Source organism: Sardina pilchardus, chromosome 20 (assembly GCF_963854185.1).
Source record: "Sardina pilchardus chromosome 20, fSarPil1.1, whole genome shotgun sequence".
Lineage (NCBI taxonomy): Eukaryota > Metazoa > Chordata > Actinopteri > Clupeiformes > Clupeidae > Sardina > Sardina pilchardus.
In genome coordinates, this window is record NC_085013.1 from 7,027,860 (window position 1) to 7,044,731 (window position 16,872).

Here is a 16,872-nt window from a genome sequence, read left to right on the forward strand (position 1 = left end):
ATGATTACTTCCTACCGTTTCCATTGAGTAAATTCAACCTTCAAGATGAGAAAACCGTTATTTTTCGGAAGACCACACATCGGTCCTGATCAGCCTTGCAGCCATTTTAAGTTTTGAAGTTCCAGCGAGACGAAGCTGGACGATAGGCGCGGGAAAAGCTGAGTACAGTTTGTTTGGCATTGCCATGGCAACGGCGATCTCTACCAATCAAAGGCTCTGCTTTCACCAGTTTTACACATTAGGGTGTCGGGTAGTGTAGTACTCTCTCGTTAAATCGTGAATAAAGCATTGTTTTCTCAAAACAAGGTTGATGCCCCCATTAACTTTTGACATCTATATGAGCAGGTATAATCGCTTAGTCACATCGTAGCTGGTTTTAAGTCTACCATGGACGGTTACGATGTTATGGCTTATTCTCCAATTGTCAATGGAGAAATTGTATTGGATTTTTACTTCCGGACAAGGCTGTGGGCGGGACTGGGGAGCTCTATTCAAAGGGAGACATGGATGCAGTGTAGTGGTAGCCTCGCGAGCCATCCACGTACTTCCGGCCAAGGATTGCCTCCACTACGAGTCTGGCCCATAGACAGTAAAAGATATGGACAGAGCTATCACGTAGACGGCAGCAGAGACCGAGGAAGCAAATTTCAACGTTTTTTTTAGGTCTTCTTATTTCGTCATAGGTCTCCTGCGCAGGCTCAGGTGTCGTACATGTGACGTAGGCACGTAGTCTGACCTATGGCGACGCTTTACTCTCGCTGGACGCATGCGCCTTTAACACTTTAGCATTGACTTTCGAAAAACGTTAATTACTCAGCCGATAAGACAGTTACGAGATTATTATGTCAATTTCACAATGTAGTATGTACCCCGACAATAGAAAATGTTCATATAAAGGCTTAAAACGCTTCAGCTCTAACGTAATTTGATGTCAAAGTGGCGCTTACGCCCCATAGGATTCAATGGAATGGCCAGCTAGCCACGGTCTTCTCGTTAGCATGGCGGCCGCCATACTGTCTACACTCTCAGAACGTTCGCTGCCCCCTTGGTCTGGCCATGCTCCTCTGTGAAGCATTCTGCTCGGTAGAATTGTAACAGAACGCCCCCCCTCCAGAAAGCAGCCAATAAACGAAGAGACGGGTTGGTGGGGGCGAAAGGGGGAGGGCGCTCGTGACGATGACGTTAAACGCCTGCGCTATGTTGTTATGAGTAACTATCGCCGATTGGGTGAGAGCTGTCCAATCAATTCAAACCAGAACTGGGCGTTACTTCCCGCTTCCTGCAAGCGCTTCAGAGCAAAGAAATGCCAGACCATAATACGAAATGAAATGGTAGTATTATGGGATGGTTAGGACCAGGCTAGTGTAGTGGCAGGCAAAGACAAAACAATTTGTAGTTGCTTTTGCTCATCACATTAATGAATTAAAAAGCCAGAGGTCGCAGATTTCATGCGGTAGGCTATGTGGAGATAGCACGCGATCAGGTCTCTTGCTGCTGTCTCAAAGAAAGATTGTTACAGGACTCCGAAATACACAAAATTAATTGCTTTGCCTTCCCTACATTCAACATACAGTATTGTCAGTGTTTTCTTATTTGAGTACTAGGCACATGGACCGCGTCCTCATTATTGTCTCAAAAAGACTGAGGGATATGTTGTCCCAGTATACGGGGTGGCTTTACTGAACAGCAATTTAGGGAGATGGAGGCTGAGGCGGCGAGGCTAAAAGTACAGCCAGCTTTCTGTCTCCGCTACTGGAGTTTTTCAGTTGCGGCGGTCATCATCACCAAGCGCCACAGGCCTACCGGTGCCTCCTCGCTGAGCTGTCCCAACTCGTACTCGTCACCAATGTGTGCACCCCTGTACCGACTTGGACAGCCTCCTTGAAGGTGCACTCCGAGGAGCAATCAGGGAGTATCATTCATCATTCAGCCTTTATGCATTTAAATTGCATTTTCATTGCCCCATGCTGTGGCAGGTATATTTACTTTTGATGGCTTGAAGAAAGTGGTGGTTCCCCTCACTCAAGAAATGTAGGGTGGCTACCGCTCTGGGGTGGCTAAACAGGCTTTTAACGGTGTGGGAGGCCCGGTCACCTGCCCAGCTGAACTTCCTCAACAAAGCACCCTTCAGAACTTCCCCCACCTCCCCATGAAGAGGTCCAGGGGCATGTTCTTGACAATGGAAGAACAGAGTGTCCTCCAGATGGATGGTGGTAGAATGTAGGACATAATTCAACCCTGATTACAGTGATTTTTACAATGTTCTGTGTCCATGGTAAGCAGTCTTACGTATAAACCAAGAAAGTATGGAAAATATTGTTTGTTCAGTCTCATCAGTAGGAAAATATGTATTTTTTTTAGAAAGTTGTTTCTATTACCTTTCATACAAGGGGCTCTTCAAATAGTTTTACATATTTTCACTAAACTGGTCATTGACACATACCATTAAAACAGGAATACTTTGTGTATTATCTACAGGAGTGTGCTATGGCTTTTCTGTAATGGAGACCAGCGAATCGGTCAACATCCCGTTCACCATATTACGGACCAGGTTCCAGTCAGGTGAAGTGTTAAAAGGCTTGTTCTCAAATCTGGTTCTAGAGCCTTCAAGTTTGGTTTGGTTGGTTTGGTTATGACATAAGGGGAATAACCAAAAGATTCAACTTCACTGCACCGTCGACAGTGAAAGCACATTGTAAGTAATTGATAAAGTAATTGATATACAGTAGTTATGCCTTTATTCAGATAGTACTTAGATAGTCCAATAGACAGACAAATTTTACATGCATTTTGTCTGTGCTCCTTTCTAATTGGTACATGGGATATAGCCTATAATGTCGTAATGTGATATGGGATGAGTTGTGTTCACTGACAGCTGACATTAGGCTGTGATTTGGAGGCAAATAAAACTCTTTTAGACCATTTCAGGTTCTAGTTCCATTGCTGGTCCCCCAGGACTTCCTGTCCATATGAACCTAAGTCTCCGCCCCTTCCGGCCGGTCCACTGGACCTAAAATCGGATGGTAGTTATGAATGGTAGTCTAGTGCCATGAAATACACATATGATGTTTCATAACTAGTGAATTACAACATTGTGAAAGATCGTAATTCCAACGACTACAAACACATCAGTCGCGTTAGTGACGTTAGCCCAATTCACAGCAATCGGCACCAGCAAGAAGTCTTATTTGAGTGCCCTCCCTTGCTGGTGAAAATACCATGAGTCAGAGGATTATACATACCAAATAAGTTGTATTCGTCCATAGACTGTACATAAACTACTGTTAAGTGACTTACAGTAGTTGGCAGCAAGATGTAACCGCTAACTAGCATAACCGCCAGCTACCTAGCGAGCCTCTCTTTCATTAAGTTGGTGACGTACATCGTTTGAGACGAGAGATGTAGTCCACTGAGTGGATTCGCACAAAACTAACATAACTTTTAAAGTCTATCGAACAACAGTACTTTATTGACATGAAAAATTATCTTTTAAATTCACACACATCATATGTGAAATGCACAGTACAATTGTTATTGTTATCTCTCCATTGACTCCCGTTCATAATTGTTCACGATTTAGGTCCAATGGACCGGAAGTAGATGCACGTCACTTAGGTTCCCTATGTAACAGGAAGTAGTTGGGGACCAAAATAGAATGTTCAAGTATTTTGTCCACTTATGGAACTAGAGCCTGAAATGGTCAAATGGTAGGATGTCGGAGGATTCGCTTTATAACAGTTTAGAATGTCCCGACTTCCTATGAAACAGCGTTCACTTGACAACAACAAATGAAAAACATATCTGCCCCCTCATTAATTAGCCCTTTTCACGGTGATGTCAGACGAAGCGTTGCTGGGTATCCTCCGGCATGTCCAGCCGCCAAATACTACAGAAGAAGAAGAAGAAGTATTCATGGGTTTCATCAATCAAGCACCATGCAGTCTGCATTGTTAATCAAGGTGCTTGATTGTATACACCTGTGGAAAGGGACCTGATGAAACCCATGAATACTTCTTCTTCTTCTTCTGTAGTATTTGGCGGCTGGACATGCCGGAGGATACCCAGCAACGCTTCGTCTGACATTACGTGAAAAGGGCTAGTTGTAGGCCTAGCTGTAATACAAGTTCCAAAGGATTCCAAAAGGTTAAAACATGAGATGAATAAAGCCAGAAAAAAGGTTTGTTTGGAGTGCTGCAAGGTGTAAATCCTTTTTGGTGCTCTTCGGTGCAGGGATTCCAGATATAGAGAATGAAGAGAGATCTGAGGCACTCAAAAATGATGCATATGAAAACTTTTATTTAAGACTACTTAAACATGCTTACGCGTTTCAGCCAAGCTGGTCTTCATCAGAGCAGTTCAACAACCTGTGCGCTAGGCTACCGTTCATGCAAAGTGTGAGTTGACAAGTTTCAGCTATGCTGTGTGAAGATGCCGTGTGTGTATGAAAACAAACATTTGTTTGTTGCTATTAAAATTACGGAGTGATTATTTGCACCCAAACCTGAAATGCGTGCAGAAACGCGATATATGACGGTTGGAGATGGGATGGCCTACCTAAGTCCTAAATCTAACAAGTTAGGATCACATCACATGTTTGAAATCACGATGAAAATCAGACTATCAGACAGGTTTGGTGGTTTTGTATCAAATTAACGCTTAAAAGGCCTTTTTCTTACTGGTAATCTTGGACTGCACATGCGCATTTCTTCACGACGCAGTTTTCAAAAAGTGTGACCGCCAAGGATTGACAAAATGATTGGAGCAACGGCACTGGAAGAGGCGGGACATGTGCAAACCAGTGTAAACACCCGCCATCTTTGCGTTACGAAGTTACTCCATGCATTTCAATGGGCGATTTTTCCAGTGCAGTGTCTCCTCATATATAAGTGTCTCTGTTATAGAGTGCTCCACTCTAGAATCTTTGATTCAAATATTAGTAGCAAAGATTCTGGAGCGGAGCACTTTATGATTTTTCATTAGTAGTCCCCCACTTGTAACGTAAGAAGTAGGGTAGCGGTGAAGTGAGCGGGTTATGAATCTGAGATCGGTAGTTCGAATCCCATCAAAAGCAATGTCTTTTTTCTTTTTTTTTGCATGCCAAAAAAAGAAAGTTGTGAAAGTATGTGCAAACAACTCTCGTTTCTTTGATGACGTTACCTCGCGGCAAATAAGAGTTTGTGCTTAATGAACCTGTCAAAAAAATTGTCTAGTTTTATTTTAGTTATAGAAGTAGGCTAGGCTACAGTAGGCCTAGAAAGCTTCTAAAGTTACTGCCTGTACACTACTATATGGTTCATGCAAGCACAATGGATTTTCATACATGATCCTCAATGTCTTTTTAACCGAAACCCATGAGTCATGCTACTTGCAGTGTTGGGGAGTTGGGGAGTAACGCATTACATGTAAATGCGTTACGTAATTTAATTACAAAATAAATGTAACAGTAATATATTACAGTTACTGGAGAAAAATGTGTAATTCAATTACAGGTACTTTAGACATTTTTCAAATTTTTTTGTGTGCTTTGTGTCTTTGAAACAAATGATGGAAAGATTTATAATGAATTGGCTTAACTGTTCACTACATGGGTACAGAATGATTGTTGAACAGTCAGGCCTATACATGACTTGTCTAGTAGGTCAATAAATAACATATAATTCATTTAATTTTTATTTTAACTAAATTGCCAATTATGTGACTACTGGTTCAGATTCCTCTACCAGAACAGCCATTGTTTTGGGTCCGTCTGTTCTGCACATGTATGAAACACGAGACCAAGGACACAGGCATTGCTCACACATTTAACATGCAGGTGTCAATTCCAGCAGTCTTTGTTTCTTTCATCATTGTCATCTAGAATAGTTTTGATAGATTAAATATATTATGCATAAATACTCTAAAATACATTTCCTATTTTTTTTTCAGGATGAATGAATTCTGTGTATTTGTCAGTCAGTCTGCCTGGATAACATTTGGGCTGGCTGTAGGCCTACACATTGTGATCAAGACCTTCCAATCATTTATCCTTTTGATGAACATTTTTGATAATAATCAGCATAATGCTATATGAAGTATATTAACATGTACAAATCAAATGCTATTGATGAAAATAAAATAAAATGGGTCTGTATACTGTCATGGTCTTGGTAGTAATTTCATACCTACCAATATGCTGGTTAGCATAAATAATTCACATGTTTAATTTAAATGTGCATGAAAATAGAACCCATGAACCCATATTATGTAAGAACTGCTAATGTATAGATTATGTTCCTTGATTTTGACTGAGGGTGTGAATGTAACCTTTCATTGTGAAATGGTGCCCCTATGTGTCATTTTGTATAATGCATCTGTGCGGCATTTCATTAAAAAAAATAATAATAATAATAATCAAAGGCATATTATGGTTTATTTGTTTTATTCAATGTTAAACTAATAATAATAGTAATAAAGTAAAATAGAATGTAATAAAATAAAATAGAAAATGAAAAATTAGGTTTTTCTGCACTTTTTAAAGCATTTCCGGACAGACTTGGAGATGGATGAAAAGAATCTGGCAAAAATGTTTAGTTTCTTGGATTTCTCCTCAGAGCCCTTTTCTGTCTGGGATGTGGAAGTTTGTGCCTCGCTGCTCTGACCTACAATGGAGAAGGAAGTGTTTCAAAATGAAAGCTTGCCAATGTTTATGGAAAATAATACACAACAGAATTACAGTGACTATAGACGTGAAACTCATTATCAGAATCTCAAGTGGCTGCTATCAGAGGTTTTCCTCTTTTCCTGAAAAGTGTGACACACCTGCAGGTGAAACATTTTTTGTTTTTTTTCTTCATTTAAACTCGTGAGCCGTTGGGGCATAGGTGTAAGCAATATTCTTAGTTGAAGACAACCCTATATGTTTATGGAAACCGATTGATATTTCTCTAAACTGGACACAATTAATCAATTCAATGAATTAATTTTCAATTAATCACTGTCTCCGTATGGCCACACAACTTATTGAGCTGTCTCTGACATGAGCAAAGATCTAATTTGTTTAATTTCAATATAATACAATCTACAGTATATTCCATATACAGTCTGGAATGTTTGCAATGGAAATAGATTGGCACCATACCAAGTACCATACAGTATATCTGTCAGTATGGCACTGTGCATTCTCTGCTCCATGGAACAAGCTATTTAGTTGACTGAGGCCTTACCTGTTGTCCCCTGCCACATATAATTTCCTTGCAGCTTGCTTGCACTGGCATTGGCCTCAAACATCATTGGACCCACTGCATTTGTCTTAAATATATACTGAAATCACAAACAGATCATTTTGACTGGACTCATTCAAGACAGAACTTCCTTTACACAATAGCAGCATAATGGAATGGGCAATTTTAAAAAAAATACAAATTTCTTGTTATTTTTTCAGTAATGTTGAAAATAGTTTTTTAGTAACTTCACTGTACCTTTTTGTTGACCCTCAGAGTCTTTATTTTGGGTTTGATACAGATCCTCACTTCTGTTTTTACTTTGCGCTTTCCTAGTCTATTTGCTGAATCAGTGTGTAAGCCAATGATCAACCCCAAAGAACTGGTGGAGCAGGCGACATCCTTGACAGAACTATTCGCCACATACTTTGAGGATAAACCAACGGCTTGGATGCTCTTGGCAGTTGAAGACCTTGTGGTCTTCACATCTGATGTCAGGACTACTACATTTTCACCATCTGCAACTGATGAAATTGCTTCCATCACCTGGTTCACCACTTGGTCGTTCAACAAGTCCACTGTTTCACTCAGAGTATGAGACGAACAGGTAGAGTCTCCAGAGCAGCTTTCATATACTGTCTTCGCCAAGCAGCAGCTGGAGCTTGATGTTCCCTGGATGAAGTCCTCTGGGCCAACCACTTTGCTTGGGCATGATGGAAACAGCAGCTGATGCAAGAAACACTTCACAGACTCCTCAACAAACGTGTAGGGATCCTTAAGAGAAGCACTTTTGTCTGTCTCATCATTTTCTCTACACAATAATGGAGGACCTATATTAGTAGGCAGGCTCTTGCAAGGGTTCGTTCTCAGCAGATGGACCAACTTATATGCGAGGTCACATGAGAACGTCTCTATTTCCCCACTAGACATGAGCCTATCCAACCGTGTCACAGCTTTGACTTCATCTACAATATGTTCTGTATCCAAGGCAGCGTCTAAGGTTGTGGCCTGACATAACTGACATGCTCTACCATCAGACATTGCATTTTTGCTGGAGAACCTCTGCTTTGATATGGATGTATCATATCCTGCTCCAGGCTCTGCTGTCCCAGTAATGGTAGATCCTCCATCCGCTTCTGATGTACTGGACACGGATATGAAAGATGACTTTTTGTATAGAGTGAAAAACTCCATTATCCTTCCTTGTACTTCCTTCAACAAAGATGGCACACAAGTTTGCTCATTTTCCGCATAATACCCAGAGAGGTCATCACTGCCTGAGGTTTCACTCTGGTCCAAACTAATTTCTGACATGGTCCCAGTTCTTCTTAGAAATGGTGGTTTACAACACAGGAGTGTCTTTAGTGTATCAATGACTGTTACAGTAACACTAGTGGTCTGGTCCATAGATGAGGTCAAAGATGAGGTCAAATGAGATGAGGTAGATGCAAAGGAAGAGTGTTCCAGTCTTTCATGAAGTACCTCATTCACCAGTTCATTGGCTTTCACTTGAAATTCCTCACTGGAGAGCTTCGTAATGCTCTCTGAGGGCAGACTAAAGGCCTCTGAAGAACTCAAGCTACTTTCGCTACTCTGTTTAGAATGACAGCTACGCCCACATAGAATGTGTTCACACAGAGTTTTTTCAGGTACATAGTACAATGAGGATGAGCTGGAGCTGAGTGTACTTTCCAGTTGGGAGTGGATACTGTTAACAAACTCAGTAATTAGGTCATCATCCACAGGCGGTACATCTTCCTTCTCCTTCTTCGTTGCCTCATGTATGTACAAAGTCAGCACTTTCTTGAACACATCTTTCATACATGAACCAACATCCTCATCCTCATCCATCTTGTTACCGTGAACTTCATCAGGAGGATGGTTCTCACTTAGACCTCTTGGTGGGGATGCAGCTCGTTGTTCAACCTGATTTCCAGGCTTTGTGTGGCTTTCCTCTTTGGACACCTGTCCTTGTTTCAAGATGAAAAAATCTTTCACTTTATCTCGCAAAGTTTGAAACATACGAGAAGAATGTAAAGTATTCTTGGCATAGCCCCCTTGGTATGTCTGCATTTTCTGCAGGAGACAGATTGCAGATTTCGCAATACCAGAGACATGGTGTGCAATACTTGGTGGTAAATTAGAGGTTTGGCCAGATTCTGCAGAGACAGCCCTGTCTTTCTCACTAAGAACATCGCTCACGGCACGGATGGCTTCAAGTTCAAACTCCTCACTTGTAAGTGTCTTCATACTCGACAGGCCGAGTGTTGACAATGAAGAACTGCTCCTAATATAGCCCTGCATTCTGTTTACATCTTGTGGGTCTTCAATTTGGGAGAGAATTGTAGTTATGGCCTCTTCAATCTCTGAAGGTGTGAAAATTCGATCCACCAATGTTGATCTTAATCTTTTAATTTCCTCAGCAACAAAGAGAGCTACCACCCCTCTAATGACCTCTTCGGTGTAAGAGATGACATCAGCCTCAGTAGTTTCACTGTAAGATTCAAATGGGTGTAATTTTTCCACTGAAGCAAGTGATGAACAAGCAACTCCTTGTGGTGTTTGTTCTTTGAGATGTAGATCAGGCGCTGTTGTTTTCTGGGCATATGCATCCTTTCCTTGTTTCAGAATGAAATCGCTAATCTTGCTCTCAATGTTCTGGTAGATGTGATGAGCATAGGCAGAATTCACAGTTTCAATAATATGTGAGAGATCTTGTAGACATTCCATCACTGTATCCACAATATCCGCAGCAAAAGAATCAACATGACCTAAGGATGCCTCCTCTCTGAAGGTATCCAACTCACACAACACTTCGGTCACCATTCTGTGAGCCATTCTCTGAAAATCTGGGCTTAACTCTTTCTTGGTGCTTTCATTGGAACCAGCAAGGTTAGGTAGAGCTAAACTTTGTGGAGACCACTGGAAAGGCTGTTGTGAAGATGATATACCAGTGTCAGCAAGCTTATTGAGCTGGATCATCACATGGTCAATAACAGAAACCTCTGACTCCTTTCCTGGTGCAGTTTTGTGCTGTTCCACTTTCGACCAATTTGACAGGTATGCATGGTAAATCTTGAGGACAACCTTTTTAGTGTACATAGTGGTGACATCATCTTCTGAAGAATGTTGGGATGACTGTGGACTTGCCATATCTGTTTTGCTTTTCCCTACAGAGTTCTTTGATAAAGTCATGAACTGCTTGACCTCATTTAGAATCTTATGGAACATGTCCGTGACAGAAGGCAAAATCATCTCTTCATTGAATCCAGGAATTAAAGCAAGGCTCGCAAGAATGGTAATAACTATGTTGAATACGATAGAATCAACAGTCACAATGTAGGATAAATCAGGCCGATGCTTTGGTGTAGTCGACGGCAAGGAGTTTGAGTGGCAGGTCCTGTCCTCCACTGCTTCTGAGTTGTATTCACCTCTGAGAAGCATCGCAAGGACGGCCTGGGAAGCTTTAACAGGAAAGTCCCCGGAAAGCTGCAAGTACAGCTCCCCTTTTAAAGGGCAGCTGGCAGGAGATCCGAATGAACAGTTTTGTTTTGAGGTCTTTGGAGAGGCCAATATTTTGATCTTTGCAGCAAAGTCATGAAAGACTTTGGATATGTCTCCTGCCTGCTCCTTGTTGAGATTGGAGCTCTCAATGAGATTTAAGACCGATATCACTGCCTGCATAGTCATGACTCTTGCTTCTGAATCTAGCACCACTTCTTCATGGTTTTGAACATTGCCTAAAATGTTCAATGTGTCTAACCTTTCATAGATTGCCTTTACCGTTTCCTTTTCTAGCATCATCCCTTTACTAGACTGAGTTGAATCTTTGCTTGAAGTGATCCTTTTAATAGCCACAAAAAGGGACAATTTCACCTCTTCAATAATTTGAGCAAGGATGAAGTGGTTATAGGGTGTGTCCAAAGGAGACCTGTAAAAGCAGGGGAAGTTAATCATTTGAATAAAAACGAATAGCCGTAAAGCACTTTGTTCTGCATCGGTTCAAGAATTGTTTAAACTGCATCACTTACTTATTACATGAGGCCTGAGGTGACACAGGAGCCTCTGGTGACTTCTGAGAGTCATAGGAATCGTCAGTGTGAAGTTCACTGGACTCCAACATCTTAATGATCGCAAAGTACCTCTTGAATGTAGACTTTGACAAGTAAGAAATCAGGCCTAAGCATGTTTCTATAAATGTCAGTCTTGTCATCTAATATGGACCAGAAAAATTCAGTTAGAGCCGAGTTTATGCACTGCAGAGGGTAAATAAATGCATGTATAAACAGTTACAACTTACATATTGCATGCCCTCTGTCAAGACATCCCATTGTCTAGAACACATTGAATCGTTTAGTTAGAAAACAGACATGAAAGAATACATTTGTCTTCTACAATTTTGTATGAACAAAAAAAAAAGAAAAAGTAGATGGACTATGTTGTCAGTGGCTCCCAAGGTGTAGGACTATGTAAGTACAGTACATACAACAAGGGTGTAGCAGATTCACGCGTGAAAACACAGAACAAGAAACAACTAACTACAGGTCAAATTTGGGAACCACTGGGTGATAGGAAATTATTATTCTACCAGTTTAATTATTAATACCAGTTAGTAATTCCGACAAGAAAAGCCATATTAACAAAAGGTGAATTATGCAGACAGACAAACAACATAGCATACCCATCACTCAGGTTCTCAATGACAGCAATGACATCGCGATGAACCAAGTTGCTCCTGTTAATCTTCACTCGCCCTCTGTGCAGGGGCTGGGCAGCTGGACAATCTGGGGATAAGCTCTTGCCTGTCTGCATTTTCAAAGTAACCTACCTAGTGTGAGCAAATATTCGCTTTTACCCTCTATGAGTAGGCCTAAATTAATCATCCCTGTAGATAAATGCTCTGCATTTATGACGTATCTGCATGCGCATCCTCCTGACCTGACGACGAAAACATACCGAAAACGTCATGAATGGCGTCGCCATAGCTACACAGCAACTCGTCATAATCGGTTACCAGTTACCGTCATAGACTGTATATAGTTCTATATTATACAGTCTATGGTTACCGTTGTTACCAAAGATTCTAGAACAGAGCTTTGGTTGTTACCATGGCTGAACCCCCCCCCCCCCCCGTGGGGAAAAGTTCCTTTCCACTGCATGTAGTTGATCTCGGTGATACAAAGATAACCATAGATATGTCTATGGAGATAACTATCAGTCCGTGTTTGAGCCGTTTATTGATCTTTGCTAAAATAGGTAGCCTAATTCCTTCATTTTGGTGATTCCAGTTAAATTGGCTCGAGTATACCCATTGTAGAACTGTTTTCAATGACCGGACTGAATAGCTCGGTTTAGGAAGCTATGTCTGGCATAACACCACAAACTCATGAGTTGCATTTACATTTATTCTCACATTAATGTACATTTCCTACAATGTCCGTGGGAATAGTTTTAATACGTTAAGTGTACGTTGGTTTTGTTAAACTGACGATATAAAGTTAGCTAGTTAGCAACCTACTACCATCAAATAGGCTTCCAGCGAAGTTTGTCATCAAAATTGGGAAATTGAGAGTGAAGTTGTTAGCATACACTGGACAGGTAAGTAAAGCCATATATATAAGTGTCTCTGGTAAAGCCAGCTGGATTGTCCCGATATCTCAATTGCTATCTAACTGGCTCCCTTCATATCAGTTAGTTGTAACTTGTAGGAGAGCAGTCAAACATCACTCACCAAAACTAGGCTATTATCAAGTAGAACGCACGTGGCACATGTCTATGTGTGTGTAAGCAATCTTTTTACCTGCAACCAAATCTACCCTTGGGTACAATAAAAGTTACCTTACCTTCTAGCTGCATGTAAATATCATAATGAGTTGATATTTGAGTTGGTAAAGCTGCAGTTTCAAGTCTGCATTCTTCGCTACAATAATGCACTTATTTTCAGTGCATATTTATAGAGGATGTGTTGGAGTATGCTGGTGTATGTTGGGAGTGTAACCCATAGACATCTATTATAGCCTTTAACATTAAAATTGTTTCTGGAAATGTCGATGGTATGCTGTTACAAAAATGTATGCATCTGAATTATTTCTGCTCTTAAATAAGTTCAACCAGGTTAGTCATGTCTCCAAATTTATTTGAAAGAAATTTGGCCTATTGGCCTATGCACACACACATATGCGCAGTCAACTCAAACTATAATGTCACTGTGCGTTATTCCAACATCTATGACGAATCATCAGGGGCGGAACTATAGGCGGGGCAGGCGGGGCAGCTGCCCCTGGGCCCGGGCCCTTCCCGTGGGCTCAAAGGGCCCTTTGCACTTCGTCGAAAACGCGAACTCATTCTCCCCGAAATGCAATTTTAACTCTCACCGAACGTATTGTAGCGTACATCACACAGAATTGCATAAGTGGCTAGCTTGTAGGCCTACATATATCTAGCATTTTAGATCTACTATTTTATCATGGTGGGAGTCATGACTCAAAAAATACCAGTGAAATACAAGCTGTCTTGTAATGTAATAGTTAGTCATGTTCTTTTAAGATAGCCTAAGCTATGTTGTTAAGGCTTGTATTTTTTTTTTAATCATGTTTGTGTAATTTTTTAACAACTGCAGTGCATGATGGGTATGATATCTGAAGACTTGTTGAACGTCATCAAAATTCCTTTGTAGTGAACAACGTATAGGCTTGGACCAGGCTACGGGATGTTGGTAATACCTGGTTTAACTTGTTCTTATGCCAAGCATCAGCCCCGGATCATTCTCACACAATTAACGCATAATCTATCGTTTTTATGAATGACAATTCCAATAATCGATCAAACGAGAAAGATCATTATAGCCTAGGCTACTGTACTTTGTGGGCTCTCTCAATGCTCGTGACTTCTACAAACTAAAGCATAATATGGAACGAAATTATGAGCATGCAGTAGAGACAGAGAGGCAGGTTCCACCTTCACTCTTCCGCTGTCAGACCGCATAGCCTTTATTTAGGTGTCATTATCTGCCCAGCTAACGACGGAAATTCTAAATGAGATGTGAACAGTAAGTGGGCGCTTCACGTGATGTCCGTTACCGTCCGAAATTCGGCAAGATTATCGCAAAATGTGCAGAACATTTGAAAACAGCTATGAGGCAGGTTCCACCTAGCTTGTCATTGTTGACATCTTCTGCCATAAGAATCGTTTTAAGAAAGGTAGGCTAATGATGATGGCAGCAAAGACGAGGGAAGGCTAAAGGAGGTGGCAGATCAGGTTTCCAGTGATTCACCATTTGTAAGCTGAGGTTGGTAAGAAGACTATTTTACATTGGCTGCACTCACTGTGAGTAGGCTAACTTAGCCAATTTATTTATTAGCTAGCCTTATATTTACCATCTGGAGAATGGATTCACAAATTAGACTATTCTTGTGAATGCATTCCACTCAGATAGCTAAGTGGCTACCAGGTTCAAAGCAACAAATGAAGGCTGCTTGTAATAATACAAATATTGTGATATCAATATGGTGCAATCAAACGAGCTACAGCTGGTAGAGCCTTCAGCCTGGAGCATGACCTGCAAAAGGGCATTATGAGAACCGTTCAGACTCTTCTTAAAGTGACTGCACCATTTATCAATATCAATATCACAATTGATCAAAATATCACATAATACATAAGCAATTTGCATTGCTTTAGTTGCTTGTGTCACATTTTTGTTATCATTCAAATGTTATGATGCGTGTTGGGGGGCTGAGCGGGGGGGGGGGGGGGGGGGGGGGGGGGGCGTATGGGGAGGGGGGCCCATCAACCATCTCTGCCCCAGGGCCCTGTGTGCAGTTGTTCCGCCACTGCGAATCATGCTTTACTTATTATTTAAATCCTGCTGTTTTATTATTCCTTTATTTTTCCCTTTCTGAACAATCCAGTCTCCAACGTCATGCTCAAGTTTATTTTCATCCCATCTCTTCCAGTTCCAACATTTTGGATTAAGTATTCCCATATGTACGTAGGAATAGGCCTGCACACAGAGAAACAGAGACATACAAAAAGGAAAGGTGTTTTTGCATGTAGAACCTGATAATGACGGAACCCTTAGTCATTATGCTGGAATACAGTGTGTATGCCTGAATTTTACTTTTAACCTATAACCTCTAACTTGTGCAGTAAGAAGAATTTGACATTACCATCAGGCAGGAGACTCTTCCATCCAGTCCATAACGGATATAGGTTACAAGCAATCCAATGGGCGAACTAGTGAACTGGTATTTTTGGGGGCCAAGCAGCGAAGCTGCGAAGCACCCATAGTGATTGTACCTTTTCCTATTATTATTCTTCTCCAATGGAAGTCTATGGCAGCCCATAGATCCATACAGTAAAAATTTTGGCACACTTATTCTACTCACAACTCTAAGCACTTTCACCAATTTACAGACTCCAGACCTCAAACCTCTAGCGCCACCAACAGGTCAAAATTCATCAATTTTTCAACAACATTAATGCAAATATCTCTGAAATCCTTTGACCTATCAAGCTGAAACTTGCTCAGTGTATTAAGGCAAAAGGTATAGCCCCACCCACCAATTAACAAGACTTTTCCATGAACGCTGTAGCGCCACCAACAGACCAAGGTCAAAACTTTCAAAAGGTTTCACAGGTCACAAATTTCATCCGATTCTCACAAAAATTTGCACACACCATCTTCAGACCATGCCTTCTTATTGCATTGCTTTCTGGAAGAATTGACAAAATTATTTGCCCTTAACAGCCAATCAAAATTGGCGGCAAAGCCGCCACACAGACATTAAACCTATATCTCTATGGAAGCCTTAGAACCATAGAGTAAAAAGTTCTGAAATTTAATACACATATTCCTCTATGGCCAATGACCACTTTCCCCAATTTACAGACGCCAGACCCCAAAACTCCAGCGCCACCAACAGGTCAAAATTTATACATTTTTCAACAACAATAATGCAAGTAGCTCTACAATGCTTTGACCTATCAAGCTGAAACTTGCTCAGTGGATTAAGGCAAAAGTACTGACCCCACCCACCTATTAACAAGACTTTACCATTCAGGCTGTAGCGCCACCAACAGGACAAGGTCAAAAACTTTCAAAAAGTTTCACAGGTCACATATTTCATCCGATACTCACCAAAATTTGCACACACCATCTTCAGACCATGACTTATAATTGCATTGCTTTGTGGAACAATTGACGGAAGTGCTCACCTGTAACAGCCAATCCAAATTGGCGGCGAAGCCGCCACACAGGAAGAGAACCTATATCTCAGCAAGGCTTTCACGTATCAAGACCAAACTTAGAACATGGGTTCAGAACCCAATTAAGGGAAGCCTCAACAACTTTGGTGCCCTTTGACAACTGTGGGGGCGCTATAGTAACAGGAAGTAGGCTCATATCTCAGCAATGCTTTCACGTATCGAAACCAAACTTGGTATATGTGTAGGCCCCTGTAAAACTGGAGTTTGTTTTATTAACTCAATGTACCAGAATGCTTTGTACATCACTTACTCATGTGTTTATGGCATTCTATGCCTGTACACCAATCATATGTGTTTATTTGTTTTTGCTTTTATTTGAATGTCATATTTAACCAATAGTAATGTGTATTTGTTTTATGCCCGCGAAATCGCGGGGATCTGAGAATTCCATCTCTTCAGAGACAGC